Below are 13,963 nucleotides of genomic sequence, written 5' to 3' on the forward strand. Positions count from 1 at the left end.
CGGAACGGATAGTCAGCCAAGCCAGAAGTCAGGGATCAATGTAGTGGGACAGCAAGCAAGATCTGGAGCCAGAAGGGATGTCAGCAAAGCAAGTCTTGAACAGGATCGCAGGAGATAGTTTCTGTGATGTTGACCAAGGCGAAGGCAGAGATCCTCTGGACTGGACGGCTTAAGTAGGCAGGACTGACGAGCAGGAAATCATCAACAGGTGAGTAACTGTGGAGAGAGATAGGGGCTGGAAATTAGCGGACAGATGAGCGGCCAGCTCAGAGAAGGAAGGGCTGAGCCCAGCCCTGACAGGGGGGCTCTGATGAATGAGGGGACCCTGATGTGATAGGGCTCTGATGGGGAGGGGGGTGGCTCTGATGTGAAGTTGGGGACTCTGTAGTCACAGGGGCCTCTGATGCATAGGGTGAAGTTAATGTCATCAAGGTGGTTGTGTGCTCAGGTTTCCCATTGATAAGTAATAATTAAAGCCCAACTCTGGGCAGAAGAAAAATTACCCCTTGCATTGGGGCTGTGCCCGCACTGCAGAGGTCCTGCCAATGCTATGTCTGGGGCCATGTCCTGTGATCATCAGTAAATGTGATGATCGTGGCTGCCAGTTGGCGGTCCTCGCATTTTGTCCAGAGAAGAGGAGAAACAGTTTTACTTACCCGAGCCTCCGCTCACCCAGCAGGTGGCACTCCCCTACGCGGCGGCAGGTGGCACTGCCCTACGATCCGGCAGGTGGCACTCACCTACGATCCGGCAGTGGACTATCCCTTAGCATCCTTATGTTCAGTCTTTATGATGTCAGGACCTTAGACTGCTGGAGCACAGGGGTGCAGAAGCTGCATTGAGCGGTATAGCTGCAGAGAGGTGAGGCACAACTCCACTGCAAGGAATTTATCTGCCCGCAGTCGAGCTTTACAATTTTTTAGACTGGGGTGCCACCACCAGGGTGCTGAAAAATTCCCATTTCCACCACTGTAAGTCAGGCGTCACCCGCGATGTGAAGGGAAGAGGTGAAGGAATGTTCATTCGGTGTCGATGTATAAAGTTCTATTGCATTTGATATTTTAGCACTCTGTGCTGTCTGATCTCAGGTGAGTCTTTAAATCAGCTGACAGGTTCTCTTTAAAGGGAAATATGGAGGCTACCATTGCTGGTCTCCTTGGGAAAAATGATATTTGCCTGGCTGTCAGTTGACCCTCCTGGTCTCAATGCTTGCTGATGCTTACCAACAACCTGGTCCCACATCATAGGACACTTTTTTTTAACCCCGCCCACTGTGCACACTTCGTCTGCCCACTTTCCAGTTGGACACTCCCAAATCACATCCCCTCTTTTTCCCTCGCCTAGACCCTGCTTCTAAATATGTAGGGACCCCCCACCGGTGCCCATGATCCCCACGATTACTGTACATGTCCTGTGATCCCTGCACGTGGCCCCAGACACAGCAATGGCAGGACAGAGGACCAAAACGTGGGACTGTCCTGACAAATCCTGGACAATTGGCATCTAGGCACAATGTAAATCAGGAGGGAAATATAGAGGCTGCCACTGAAGAACTTTGCCTAAAAATGCTATCTGCCTGGTTATCTTTGGCACTGATATCTAGGGCCAGCCAGACCTGAATTTAGAATGCATAGAGGCCAACTGTCCCAGAATTGCTGGGACAGTCTCACATTATGGCCCTCCCTGTCCTGCCGATGCTGTGTCTGAGGCCATGTCCTGGGACCACAGAACATGCTCAGTAAATGGGATGATTGTGGCTTCCAGTGGGCGGTCATCACATACTAGGCAAGGCCCTCTTTTACAGTTGGTGGGATGGGCACTCCCTGTATATTTGGAGGAAGGGTCTGGGTGGGGCCATCAATAAAATGGGTGTGCTTTGAGCGCGTGGGCGGTCCTTGCATACTGGGTGAGACCATTCTTTATGGGCGGTTTGATGGGCAGTCCTCTGTATATTTAGAGGAAGGGTCTGGGTGGGTCCAACAATAAAGTGGGTATGCTTTGAGTGCGTGGGCAGTCCTTGCATACAGGGCGACACCATCCTTTACATTCTGTGGAATGGGCAGTCCTTTGTATATTTAGAGGAAGGGTCTGGGTGAGGCCAACAATAAAGTGGGCATGCTTTGAGCCCGTGGGCTGTCCTTGCATACTGGGTGAGACCATTCTATATGGGCGGTGTGATGGGTAGTCCTCTGTATATTTAGAGGAAGGGTCTGGGTGGGGTCAAAAATAAAGTGGGCATGCTATGAGTACGTGGGCGGTCCTTGCATACTGGGCAAGGCCATCCTTTACAGTCGGTGGGATGGGCAGTCCTCTGTATATTTAGTGGAAGGGTCTGGCCAACAATCAAGTGGGCATGCTTTGAGCGGGTGGGTGGTCCTCGCATACTGGGTGAGACCATCCTTTACAGTCGGTGGGATGGGCAGTCCTCTATATTTAGAGGAAGGGCCTGGGTGGGGCCAACAATAAAGTTGGGCCGGCTTTCAGCGCGTGGGCAGTCCTTGCATACTGGATGAGACCATTCTTTATGGGTGGTTTGATAGGCAGCCCCTGTATATTTAGAGGAAGGGTCTGGGTGGGGTCAATAATAAAGTGGGCATGCTTTGAGCACATAGGCGGTCCTTGCATACTGAGTGGAACCATCCTTTACAGTCGGTGGGATGGGCAGTTCTCTGTAAATTTAGTGGAAGGATCTGGGTGGGGCCAACAATAAAGTGGGTGTGCTTTGAGCACATGGGTGGTCCTCGCAGACTGGGTGAGACCATCCTTTACAGTCAGTGTGAGGAACAGTCCCTGTATATTTAGAGGAAGTGCCTGGGTGGGACCAACAATAAAGTGGGTGTGCTTTTGACTGCATCAAACTGGAAAGTAGGTGGATTAAATGTGCCTCATGGGCGGGGTTAATAGTATCCTGGGAACCGGGACCATCATGTTGGTAAAAATGCCTATGTGTTTTGGATCAGTGACTCGGCATGACTGACAGCCAGACAAATGGCGCTTGTACAAGAAGACCAACAATGGCAACTTCCATATTTTACTCTTGAAAAGTTCAGTTTGAAGAAAACCTGCCAATCATTTTAAGGTCCCTCCTATCCAGAAGGACGACACCATCTTTGGTCATCATCCAGGGACACCATCTACTTCCTGGACTGAGAGGCTGGCTCAGAGATGACCCGGTCATATTAATTTTGGTGTCTGTACAGTTCTTGGCTGTGTTCAAAAAATGCCTGACACAGACCAGCCCCTATTGCAGATTCTCACTTTGGGACTTGCTACAAAGTTATAATGTACAGTCTGATCACTGGGGGGAAGGGAGACTGAGGAAATGCTTCCTCCTCCTTCTACAAAGTTACAATGTACAGTCTGATCACTGGGGGGAAGGGAGACTGAGGAAACGCTTCCTCCTTCTTCTACAAACTTACAGTGTACAGTCTGATCAGTGGGGGAGGGGAGACTGAGGAAATGCTTCCTCCTCCTTCTACAAAGTTACAATGTACAGTCTGATCACTGGGGGGAAGGGAGACTGAGGAAACGCTTCCTCCTTCTTCTACAAACTTACAGTGTACAGTCTGATCAGTGGGGGAGGGGAGACTGAGGAAATGCTTCCTCCTGCCTGCAGCAGACTGATGATATCATCACAGCCTAGGCAAAGTCACTGATTGGAGCTCATGGATGGCTTTTTAATGATAAAAGCTGGAGCTTTTCTGCAACATTGTTACTGCTGCTGTATATTGTGACATGTCAGAAATGTATTTAAGCAGTTTTGTGAAGTTATTGAAGGGTGCATTTTAAACTGTACCTGTACCCTGACAAATCTTGTCAGCCAATCACAGGTCATTGCATTCCACAGCATCCTTCTCACATGTATCTGGCACTGGAGGACTGTAAAGGAGGACAGATTAGGCAATTTACTGTGTTACAAGGAGAAGATTGTCAGTTTAAACATTTATAGTAGTAGTAAACTGCTGAGCCGCTATATAGCATTGCCACCTCTGGCTATTTAGTGTGGTAGGAGTGTGTGTGTAAATCTCAAGACCGCCTTAATAGAATTTTAGTGTTTCTAAAGAAAAAAAGGAATTCCTTGCTTTTGGATGGAGCGGGGAAGGGTTAGACCCTCTTTAAAGTTTATTGTTGCCCGCGTCTCCATGGGAGATTCACCCCCCCCCCCCATCTGTCTTGTGCCCTCTATCACCGAAACAGAAAGTGATGGGGATCCAAAAGTTTATAGTTGTCACCAGAACAGCGAAGGGGACATCTTCCCATGGGATACCTGTTATGATGAAAACTGTATTAATGGGTATTTTTCCCTCACTTTAAGGGCATCCTGTTGTGTCCCTGGGACAGGAAATGAAGGGAAATCTCCCCCAAATTAAGACATGACAAATATAAACTGATAGGGATTGTATAGGAGCTTCCTGTACTAAAGACGCTCCCTGCTGCTCTCTCTCTCTCCCTGACTGGTCTTGTCTCCGTCCCCGCCCTGTAGTCTTCTGTAGAAGGTGGAGCCTGATTGGCCCCTCCCACAATTCCGCTCGCTCTCCTTGTACAGGGTGACTGGTCTTGTCTCCGCCCCCACCTGTCGTTTTCTGTAGAGGGTGGAGCCTGATGGGCACCTCCCACAGCTCCGCTCTCTCTCCTTGTGAAAAGTGACTGGTCTTGTCTCCGCCCCCTACTGTAGTAGGTGGAGCCTGATTGGCCCCTCCCACAGTTCCGCTCTCTCTCCTTGTGCAAGGTGACTGGTCTTGTCTCCGCCCCTCCTGTAGTTTTCTGTAGTAGGTGGAGCTTGATTGGCCCCTCCCACGGCTCTGCTCTCTCTCCAAGTGAAGGGTGACCGGTCTTGTCTCTGCCCCTCCTGTAGTTTTCTGTACAGGGTGGAGCCTGATTGGCCCCTCCCACAGGTCTGCTCTCTCTCCTTGTGCAAGGTGACTGGTCTTGTCTCCGCCCCCTCCTGTAGTAGGTGGAGCCTGAAGTTTCCCTCCCACAGCTCTGCTCTCTCTCCTTGTGCAGGGTGACCGGTCTTGTCTCCGCCCCCTCCTGTAGTTTTTTTGTAGAGGGTGGAGCCTGATTGGCCCCTCCCACAGGTCCGCTCTCTCTCCTTGTGCAAGGTGACTGGTCTTGTCTCCGCCCCCTCTTGTAGTAGGTGGAGCCTGATTGGGCCCTCCCACAGTTCCGCTCGCTCTCCTTGTGCAAGGTGACTGGTCTTGTCTCTGCCCCCCTCCTGTAGTGGGTGGAGCCTGACGGGTCCCTCCCACAGCTCTGCTCTCTCTCCTTGTGCAGGGTGACTGGTCTTGTCTCCGCCCTCTCCTGTAGTTTTCTGAGTTTTCTGTAGAGGGTGAAGCCTAATTGGCCCCTCCCACAGCTCTGCTCTCTCTCCAAGTGAGGGGTGACAGGACTTGTCTCCACCCCCTCCTTTAGTTTTCTGTAGTGGGTGGAGCCGATGGGTCCCTCCCACAGCTCTGCTACCTGCACAGGTTATATACAGTACAGTGATGATGTCACTGTTAGAATAATTAACAGAACCGCGCTAATGATGTCACTGTTACTTTAAGGGCTCCTTCACACTTACGGTTGGGGAAGGGAGGTATAACCACGTAGTTGCGCTATAATCTTACCTCCCCCAATCGCTCCCCCTTTAGATGAAAAGACAGCAGCCGGGGGTTGTACACATGCCGTGATGCTTTGCTTCGTGGTCATAGCAGGAATTATTCCCCCAGGCACTACCACTCGCCAAATGTGACCCATTCTAGTGAATGGGGCCAGGCTGGAACTGCGTGCAATTCATACAGTTTTGGCACAGCGGTGTGGCATTGATGGGATTAAAAAAAAGGCATCAGCTCTGAAAAGCGATCTAAGCATGGATCGCTCTTCAGAAGAGTCCTTGCTGCAAGTGTATAATGAGCCCTTAGTGCTTAATATTTTGTTGGGAATAGCGACCCACACCTCTTTTGGCGTTCTATTTGGCAGCGTGGTGGCGGTTCGGCTGCGTTCTGTGGTGGTCCTGCACCAACCAGCATTAATAATGGAATACTTCCCGGCAGTCAGAAAAATGAGGGACTCATTATTCTAATCTGTGAAGATTTTTCACGCCATTTCTTTCCCTAAAGCGCGGATTTTCGTGTTATCTCCCCCCATTCCAAGAAAGGAGCCTTTAAGCCTTTTCTTCAGACGAAATCCGCAAAAAAAACATTTTTTTTTAAAGAGCCCTTAAAATGTAATTCTTCTGACTTAATTAAGAATAAAATGCGGCTTTTTGCTCAGCGAGGATTTGTAAAAAAAAAAAAAAAAAAAGCGTTCGCTCGATGGCTGCGCAGCCACCCCCCCCGCCAGCTGTTCATCATTTTCGGCAATTGAACTCGCTCCTTTATGAAAATAATTACACGGCATTAACACATGGCACGCAGACGTATAAAAATTAGAACGGAAACCGACACACAAGGCGTCTTGTTAAGTGGCGGGGCGACCTGCGCGCGAGGAAGCGAGCGGATGCGGCGCGGATTAATGGCACAGAGCAGACATAAGCAAAAGAGCCAGTAAAAAGATTTAATAGCGTTCGTTATTTCGCTGGTAGCCGGGCGGCGCGGGGAGCACGGTTGCGCCGCGGTTTTCCCCAGGACTTCTGGTTATGAATTCCTGCGGAATGTTCACAGACGGTTTATATCGGGAGTTTATTAATTTTTTTTTTTTTCTTGTTTAGCTGGTTGTTTGATCTCGGATTTCGAGGGATGATCCGCTCCGCCATGTGCGGCTCGGGGCAAGTTTATAAAACGTAGAGAGGAAAGAGCGCCTCCGACACGCAGCAGTTCAACAATTAGATAAATGGACGTTTTTATAACGAGTTGCTCAGTCCCCGGAGGGGGGGTAAAAACACCCCCCCCCTTTCAACTCAGCACTTGCACTGGCTTTGCACTCTAGCCAAAACTAAGGCTCCATTTACACTTGTCATGCGACTTTTGACACTAGAGTCGCATGACAAGTCACACCTCATGTTTTTCAATAACAACCGTTCAATTACAGTATGTACGACTTAAGTCACAGCGACTTTAAAACGATTTCTGCACTACTTTTGGTCCAACTTTCAAGTGACTTGAGGGCCATAGACTTCAATGTAAACCCTCGAAAGTCACATGAAAGTCGCATCTGCATGATATCCATGCGAATTGTGTGCGACTTTGTAAAGAACAAACAATCACACAGTCTGCTTTTTGACCCCCTGTCCTAGATAATCCCTTCTGCAGAGAAGCCCCTCCAGAGCAAATTGTCTGTCCATCTGTGGTCCTGGTGTCCCTCCTGCAAGAGAAATGAGCTATAGCCAAAACCCTAACTTGACCCTAGCCATAACCCTAACCCTAGCCATAACCCTAACCCTAGGTATAACCTTAGCCATAACCCTAACACTAGCCATAACCCTAACACTAGCAATAACCCTAATTCTAGCAATAACCCTAACACTAGCCATAACCCTAACACTAGCCATAACCCTAGGCATAACCTTAGCCATAACCCTAACACTAGCAATAACCCTAACTCTAGCAATAACCCTAACACTAGCAATAACCCTAACACTAGCCATAACCCTAACCCTAGGCATAACCTTAGCCATAACTAGGGATGAGCCGAACACCCCCCTGTTCGGTTCGCACCAGAACATGCGAACAGGAAAAAAGTTTGTTCGAACATGCGAACACCGTTAAAGTCTATGGGACACGAACATGAATAATCAAAAGTGCTAATTTTCAAGGCTTATATGCAAGTTATTGTCATAAAAAGTGTTTGGGGACCTGGGTCCTGCCCCAGGGGACATGGATCAATGCAAAAAAAAGTTTTAAAAACGGCCATTTTTTCAGGAGCAGTGATTTTAATAATGCTTAAAGTCAAACAATAAAAGTGTAATATCCCTTTAAATTTCGTACCTGGGGGGTGTCTATAGTGTGCCTGTAAAGGGGCGCATGTTTCCTGTGTTTAGAACAGTCTGACAGCAAAATGACATTTTGAAGGAAAAAACTCATTTAAAACTACCCGCGGCTATTGCATTGCCGACAATACACATAGAAGTTCATTGATAAAAACGGCATGGGAATTCCCCTAAGGGGAACCCCGAACCAAAATTAAAAAAAAAAAATGACGTGGGGGTCCCCCTAAATTCCATACCAGGCCCTTCAGGTCTGGTATGGATATTAAGGGGAACCCCGGCCAAAATTTTAAAAAAAAAATGACGTGGGGTTCCCCCTAAATTCCATACCAGACCCTTCAGGTCTGGTATGGATTTTAAGGGGAACCCCGCGCCAAAAAAAAAAAAAAAAACGGCATGGGGTCCCCCCAAAAGTCCATACCAGACCCTTATCCGAGCACGCAACCTGGCAGGCCGCAGGAAAAGAGGGGGGGACAAGAGTGCGGCCCCCCCTCCCTCCTGAACCGTACCAGGCCACATGCCCTCAACATTGGGAGGGTGCTTTGGGGTAGCCCCCCAAAACACCTTGTCCCCATGTTGATGAGGACAAGGGCCTCATCCCCACAACCCTGGCCGGTGGTTGTGGGGGTCTGCGGGCGGGGGGCTTATCGGAATCTGGAAGCCCCCTTTAACAAGGTGACCCCCAGATCCCGGCCCCCCCCCTGTGTGAAATGGTAAGGGGGTACATAAGTACCCCTACCATTTCACGAAAAAAGTGTCAAAAATGTTAAAAATGACAAGAGACAGTTTTTGACAATTCCTTTATTTAAATGCTTCTTCTTTCTTCTATCTTGCTTCATCTTCTGGTTCTTCTGGCTCTTCTGGTTCTTCTGGTTCTTCCTCCGGCGTTCTCGTCCAGCATCTCCTCCGCGGCGTCTTCTGTCTTCTTCTCCTCGGGCCGCTCCGCACCCATGGCATGGGGGGGAGGCTCCCGCTCTTCTCTTCTTCTCTTCTTCTTTTCTTCTTTTCTTCTCTTCTTCATTTTCTTCTCCGGGCCGCTCCGCAATCCATGCTGACATGGAGGGAGGCTCCCGCTGTGTGACGGCGCTCCTCGTCTGACAGTTCTTAAATAACGGGGGGGGGGGGGGCACCCGGTGACCCCGCCCCCCTCTGACGCACGGTGACTTGACGGGACTTCCCTGTGGCATTCCCCGTGACGTCACAGGGAAGTCCCGTCAAGTCACCGTGCGTCAGAGGGGGGCGGGGTCACCGGGTGGCCCCGCCCCCCCGTTATTTAAGAACTGTCAGACGAGGAGCGCCGACACACAGCGGGAGCCTCCCTCCATGTCAGCATGGATTGCGGAGCGGCCCGGAGAAGAAAATGAAGAAGAAGAGAAGAAGAGAAGAAAAGAAGAAAAGAAGAAAAGAAGAAGAGAAGAAGAGAAGAGCGGGAGCCTCCCCCCCATGCCATGGGTGCGGAGCGGCCCGAGGAGAAGAAGACAGAAGACGCCGCGGAGGAGATGCTGGACGAGAACGCCGGAGGAAGAACCAGAAGAACCAGAAGAGCCAGAAGAACCAGAAGATGAAGCAAGATAGAAGAAAGAAGAAGCATTTAAATAAAGGAATTGTCAAAAACTGTCTCTTGTCATTTTTAACATTTTTGACACTTTTTTCGTGAAATGGTAGGGGTACTTATGTACCCCCTTACCATTTCACACAGGGGGGGGGCCGGGATCTGGGGGTCACCTTGTTAAAGGGGGCTTCCAGATTCCGATAAGCCCCCCGCCCGCAGACCCCCACAACCACCGGCCAGGGTTGTGGGGATGAGGCCCTTGTCCTCATCAACATGGGGACAAGGTGTTTTGGGGGGCTACCCCAAAGCACCCTCCCAATGTTGAGGGCATGTGGCCTGGTACGGTTCAGGAGGGAGGGGGGGCCGCACTCTCGTCCCCCCCTCTTTTCCTGCGGCCTGCCAGGTTGCGTGCTCGGATAAGGGTCTGGTATGGATTTTTGGGGGGACCCCACGCCGTTTTTTTTTTTTTTTTTGGCGCGGGGTTCCCCTTAAAATCCATACCAGACCTGAAGGGTCTGGTATGGAATTTAGGGGGAACCCCACGTCATTTTTTTTTTTTAAATTTTGGCCGGGGTTCCCCTTAATATCCATACCAGACCTGAAGGGCCTGGTATGGAATTTAGGGGGACCCCCACGTCATTTTTTTTTTTAAATTTTGGTTCGGGGTTCCCCTTTGGGGAATTCCCATGCCGTTTTTATCAATGAACTTCTATGTGTATTGTCGGCAATGCAATAGCCGCGGGTAGTTTTAAATGAGTTTTTTCCTTCAAAATGTCATTTTGCTGTCAGACTGTTCTAAACACAGGAAACATGCGCCCCTTTACAGGCACACTATAGACACCCCCCAGGTACGAAATTTAAAGGGATATTACACTTTTATTGATTGACTTTAAGTATTATTAAAATCACTGCTCCTGAAAAAACGGCCGTTTTTAAAACTTTTTTTTGCATTGATCCATGTCCCCTGGGGCAGGACCCAGGTCCCCAAACACTTTTTATGACAATAACTTGCATATTAGCCTTTAAAATTAGCACTTTTGATTTCTCCCATAGACTTTTAAAGGGTGTTCCGCGGCATTCGAATTTGCAGCGAACACCCCAAATTGTTCGCTGTTCGGTGAACTTGCGAACAGCCAATGTTCGAGTCGAACATGAGTTCGACTCGAACTCGAAGCTCATCCCTAGCCATAACCCTAATCTTAGCCATAACCCTAGCCATAACCCTAATACTAGCAATAACCCTAACTCTAGCAATAACCCTAACACTAGCCATAACCCTAACCCTAGCAATAACCCTAACACTAGAAATAACCCTAACACTAGCCATAACCCTAACACCAGCAATAGCCCTAACCCTAGCAATAACCCTAACACTAGCCATAACCCTAACACTAGCCATAACCCTAACACTAGCAATAACCCTAACCCTAGCCATAACCCTAACACTAGCAATAACCCTAACCCTAGCCAAAACCCTAAGCCTGGTCATAACCCTTACCCTAGCCATAACCATTACCCTAGCCATAACCCTAACACTAGCCATAACCCTAACCCTGGCCATAACCCTTACCCTAGCAATAACCCTAACCCTAGTCATAACCCTTACCCTAGCCAAAACCCTAACCCTAGTCATAACCTTAACCCTAGCCCTAACCCTAGCTATAACCCTATCCATAACCCTAACCCTAGCCTAACCCTAGACATAACCTTAACTCCAAAGCCATAACCCTAACCCTAGCCATAACCTTAACCCTAACCTTAGCCATAACCCTAGCCATAACCTTAACCCTAACCCTAGCCATAACCCTAGCCATAACCCTTACCCTAGCCATAACCCTTACCCTAGCCATAACCGTAACCCTTACCCTAGCCATAACCCTAGCCATAACCATAACCCTAACCCTAGGCATAACCTTAACTCCAAAGCCAAATCCCTTACCCTAGCCATAACCCTTACCCTAGCCATAACCCTAACTTTAGCTATAACCCTAGCTATAATCCAAACCTTAGCCTAACCCTAGGCATAACCTTAACTCCAAAGCCATAACCCTAACTCTAGCCCTAACCCTAGCTAAAACCCTAGCCATAACCCTAACCCTAGGCATAACCTTAACTCCAAAGCCAAATCCCTTACCTTAGTCATAACCCTAACCCTAGCTATAACCCTAGTCATAACCCTAACCCTAGCCTAACCCTAGGCATAACCTTAACTCCAAAGCCATAGCCCTTGCCATAACCATAACATTAACCCTGAACTTAGCCATAATCCTAGCCCTAGCCCTACTAACTAAAAACTAAAGTCACATGACAAGTCACACCTCATGTTTTTCAATAACAACCGTTCAATTATGTTCGACTTAAGTCACAGCGACTTTAAAAAGATTTCTGTACTACTTTTGGTCCGACTTTCAAGTGACTTGAGGGCCACAGACTTCAATGTAAACCCTCAAAAGTCACATGAAAGTCGCACCTGCATGACATACATGCGAATTGTGTGCGACTTTGTAAAGAACAAACAATCACACAGTCTGCTTTTTGACCCCCTGTCCTAGATCCCTTCTGCAGAGAAGCCCCTCCTGAGCAAATTGTCTGTCCATCTGTGGTCCTGGTGTCCCTTCTGCAAGAGAAATGAGCTATAGCCAAAACCCTAACTTAACCCTAGCCATAACTCTAACCCTAGGCATAACCTTAGCCATAACCCTAACACGAGCAATAACCCTAACACTAGCCATAACCCTAACCCTAGCAATAACCCTAACACTAGCAATAACCCTAACACTAGCAATAACCCTAACCTTAGCCATAACCCTAACACTAGCAATAACCCTAACTCTAGCAATAACCCTAACACTAGCCATAACCCTAACCCTAGCAATAACCCTAACACTAGAAATAACCCTAACACTAGCCATAACCCTAACACCAGCAATAACCCTAACCCTAGCAATAACCCTAACACTAGCCATAACCCTAACACTAGCCATAACCCTAACACTAGCAATAACCCTAACACTAGCCATAACCCTAACACTAGCAATAACCCTAACCCTAGCCATAACCCTAACACTAGCAATAACCCTAACCCTAGCCAAAACCCTAAGCCTGGTCATAACCCTAGCCATAACCATTACCCTAGCCATAACCCTAACACTAGCCATAACCCTAACCCTAACTCTGGCCATAACCCTTACCCTAGCAATAACCCTAACCCTAGTCATAACCCTTACCCTAGCCAAAACCCTAACCCTAGCCATAACCCTAACCCTAGCTATAACCATAACCATAACCATAACCCTAACCCTAGCCTAACCCTAGACATAACCTTAACTCCAAAGCCATAACCCTAACCCTAGCCATAACCTTAACCCTAACCTTAGCCATAACCCTAGCCATAACCTTAACCCTAACCCTAGCCATAACCCTTAACCTAGCCATAACCGTAACCCTTACCCTAGCCATAACCCTTACCCTAGCCATAACCCTTACCCTAGCTATAACCCTAACCCTAGCTATAACCCTAGCCATAACCCTAACCCTAACCTTAACTCCAAAGCCAAATCCCTTACCCTAGCCATAACCCTTACCTTAGCCATAACCCTTACCCTATCCATAACCCTAACTCTAGCTATAACCCTAGCTATAATCCTAACCTTAGCCTAACCCTAGGCATAACCTTAACTCCAAAGCCATAACCCTAACTCTAGCCCTAACCCTAGCTTTAACCCTAGCCATAACCCTAACCCTAGCCTAACCCTAGACATAACCTTAACTCCAAAGCCATAACCCTTGCCATAACCATAACATTAACCCTGAACTTAGCCATAATCCTAGCCATAGCCCTAGCCCTACTAACTAAAAACTAAAGTCACATGACAAGTCACACCTCATGTTTTTCCAATAACAACCGTTCAAATATGTGCGACTTAAAAGTCACAGCGACTTTAAAAAAATTCCTGCACTACTTGTGGTCCCACTTTCAAGCGACTTGAGGGCCATAGACTTCAATGTAAACCCTCAAAAGTCGCATGCAATTCACACCTGCATGATATCCATGCGAATTGTGTGCGACTTTATAAAGCACAAACAATCACACAGTCTGCTTTTTGATCCCCTGTCCCAGCCCATCCCTTTTGCAGAGAAGCCCCTCCTGAGCAAATTGTCTGTTCATCTCTGTTCCTAATGTCCCTTCTGCAAGATAAATGAGCTCTAAGCTTAACCCTAGCCTTAAGCCTAACTCTATCCAAAGCCCTAACCCTACCAATACCCCTAACCCTAGCCATACCCTAACCCTAGCAATAGCCCTAGCCATACCCCTAACCCTAGTGATAGCCCTAGCCTTAACCCTAGCCTTAAGCCTAACTCTATCCAAAGCTCTAGCCCTAACCATAGCCATAGCCCTAGCCATAGCCCTAACCCTAGCGATAGACCTAGTCATAACCCTAGCCCTTGATGGGAAAGCAGCAGCAATCTGCTTACATACTGTATCTGTATATATGCATTATACC

This window comes from Aquarana catesbeiana, linkage group LG09 (genome assembly GCF_042186555.1).
Source record: "Aquarana catesbeiana isolate 2022-GZ linkage group LG09, ASM4218655v1, whole genome shotgun sequence".
Classification (NCBI taxonomy): domain Eukaryota; kingdom Metazoa; phylum Chordata; class Amphibia; order Anura; family Ranidae; genus Aquarana; species Aquarana catesbeiana.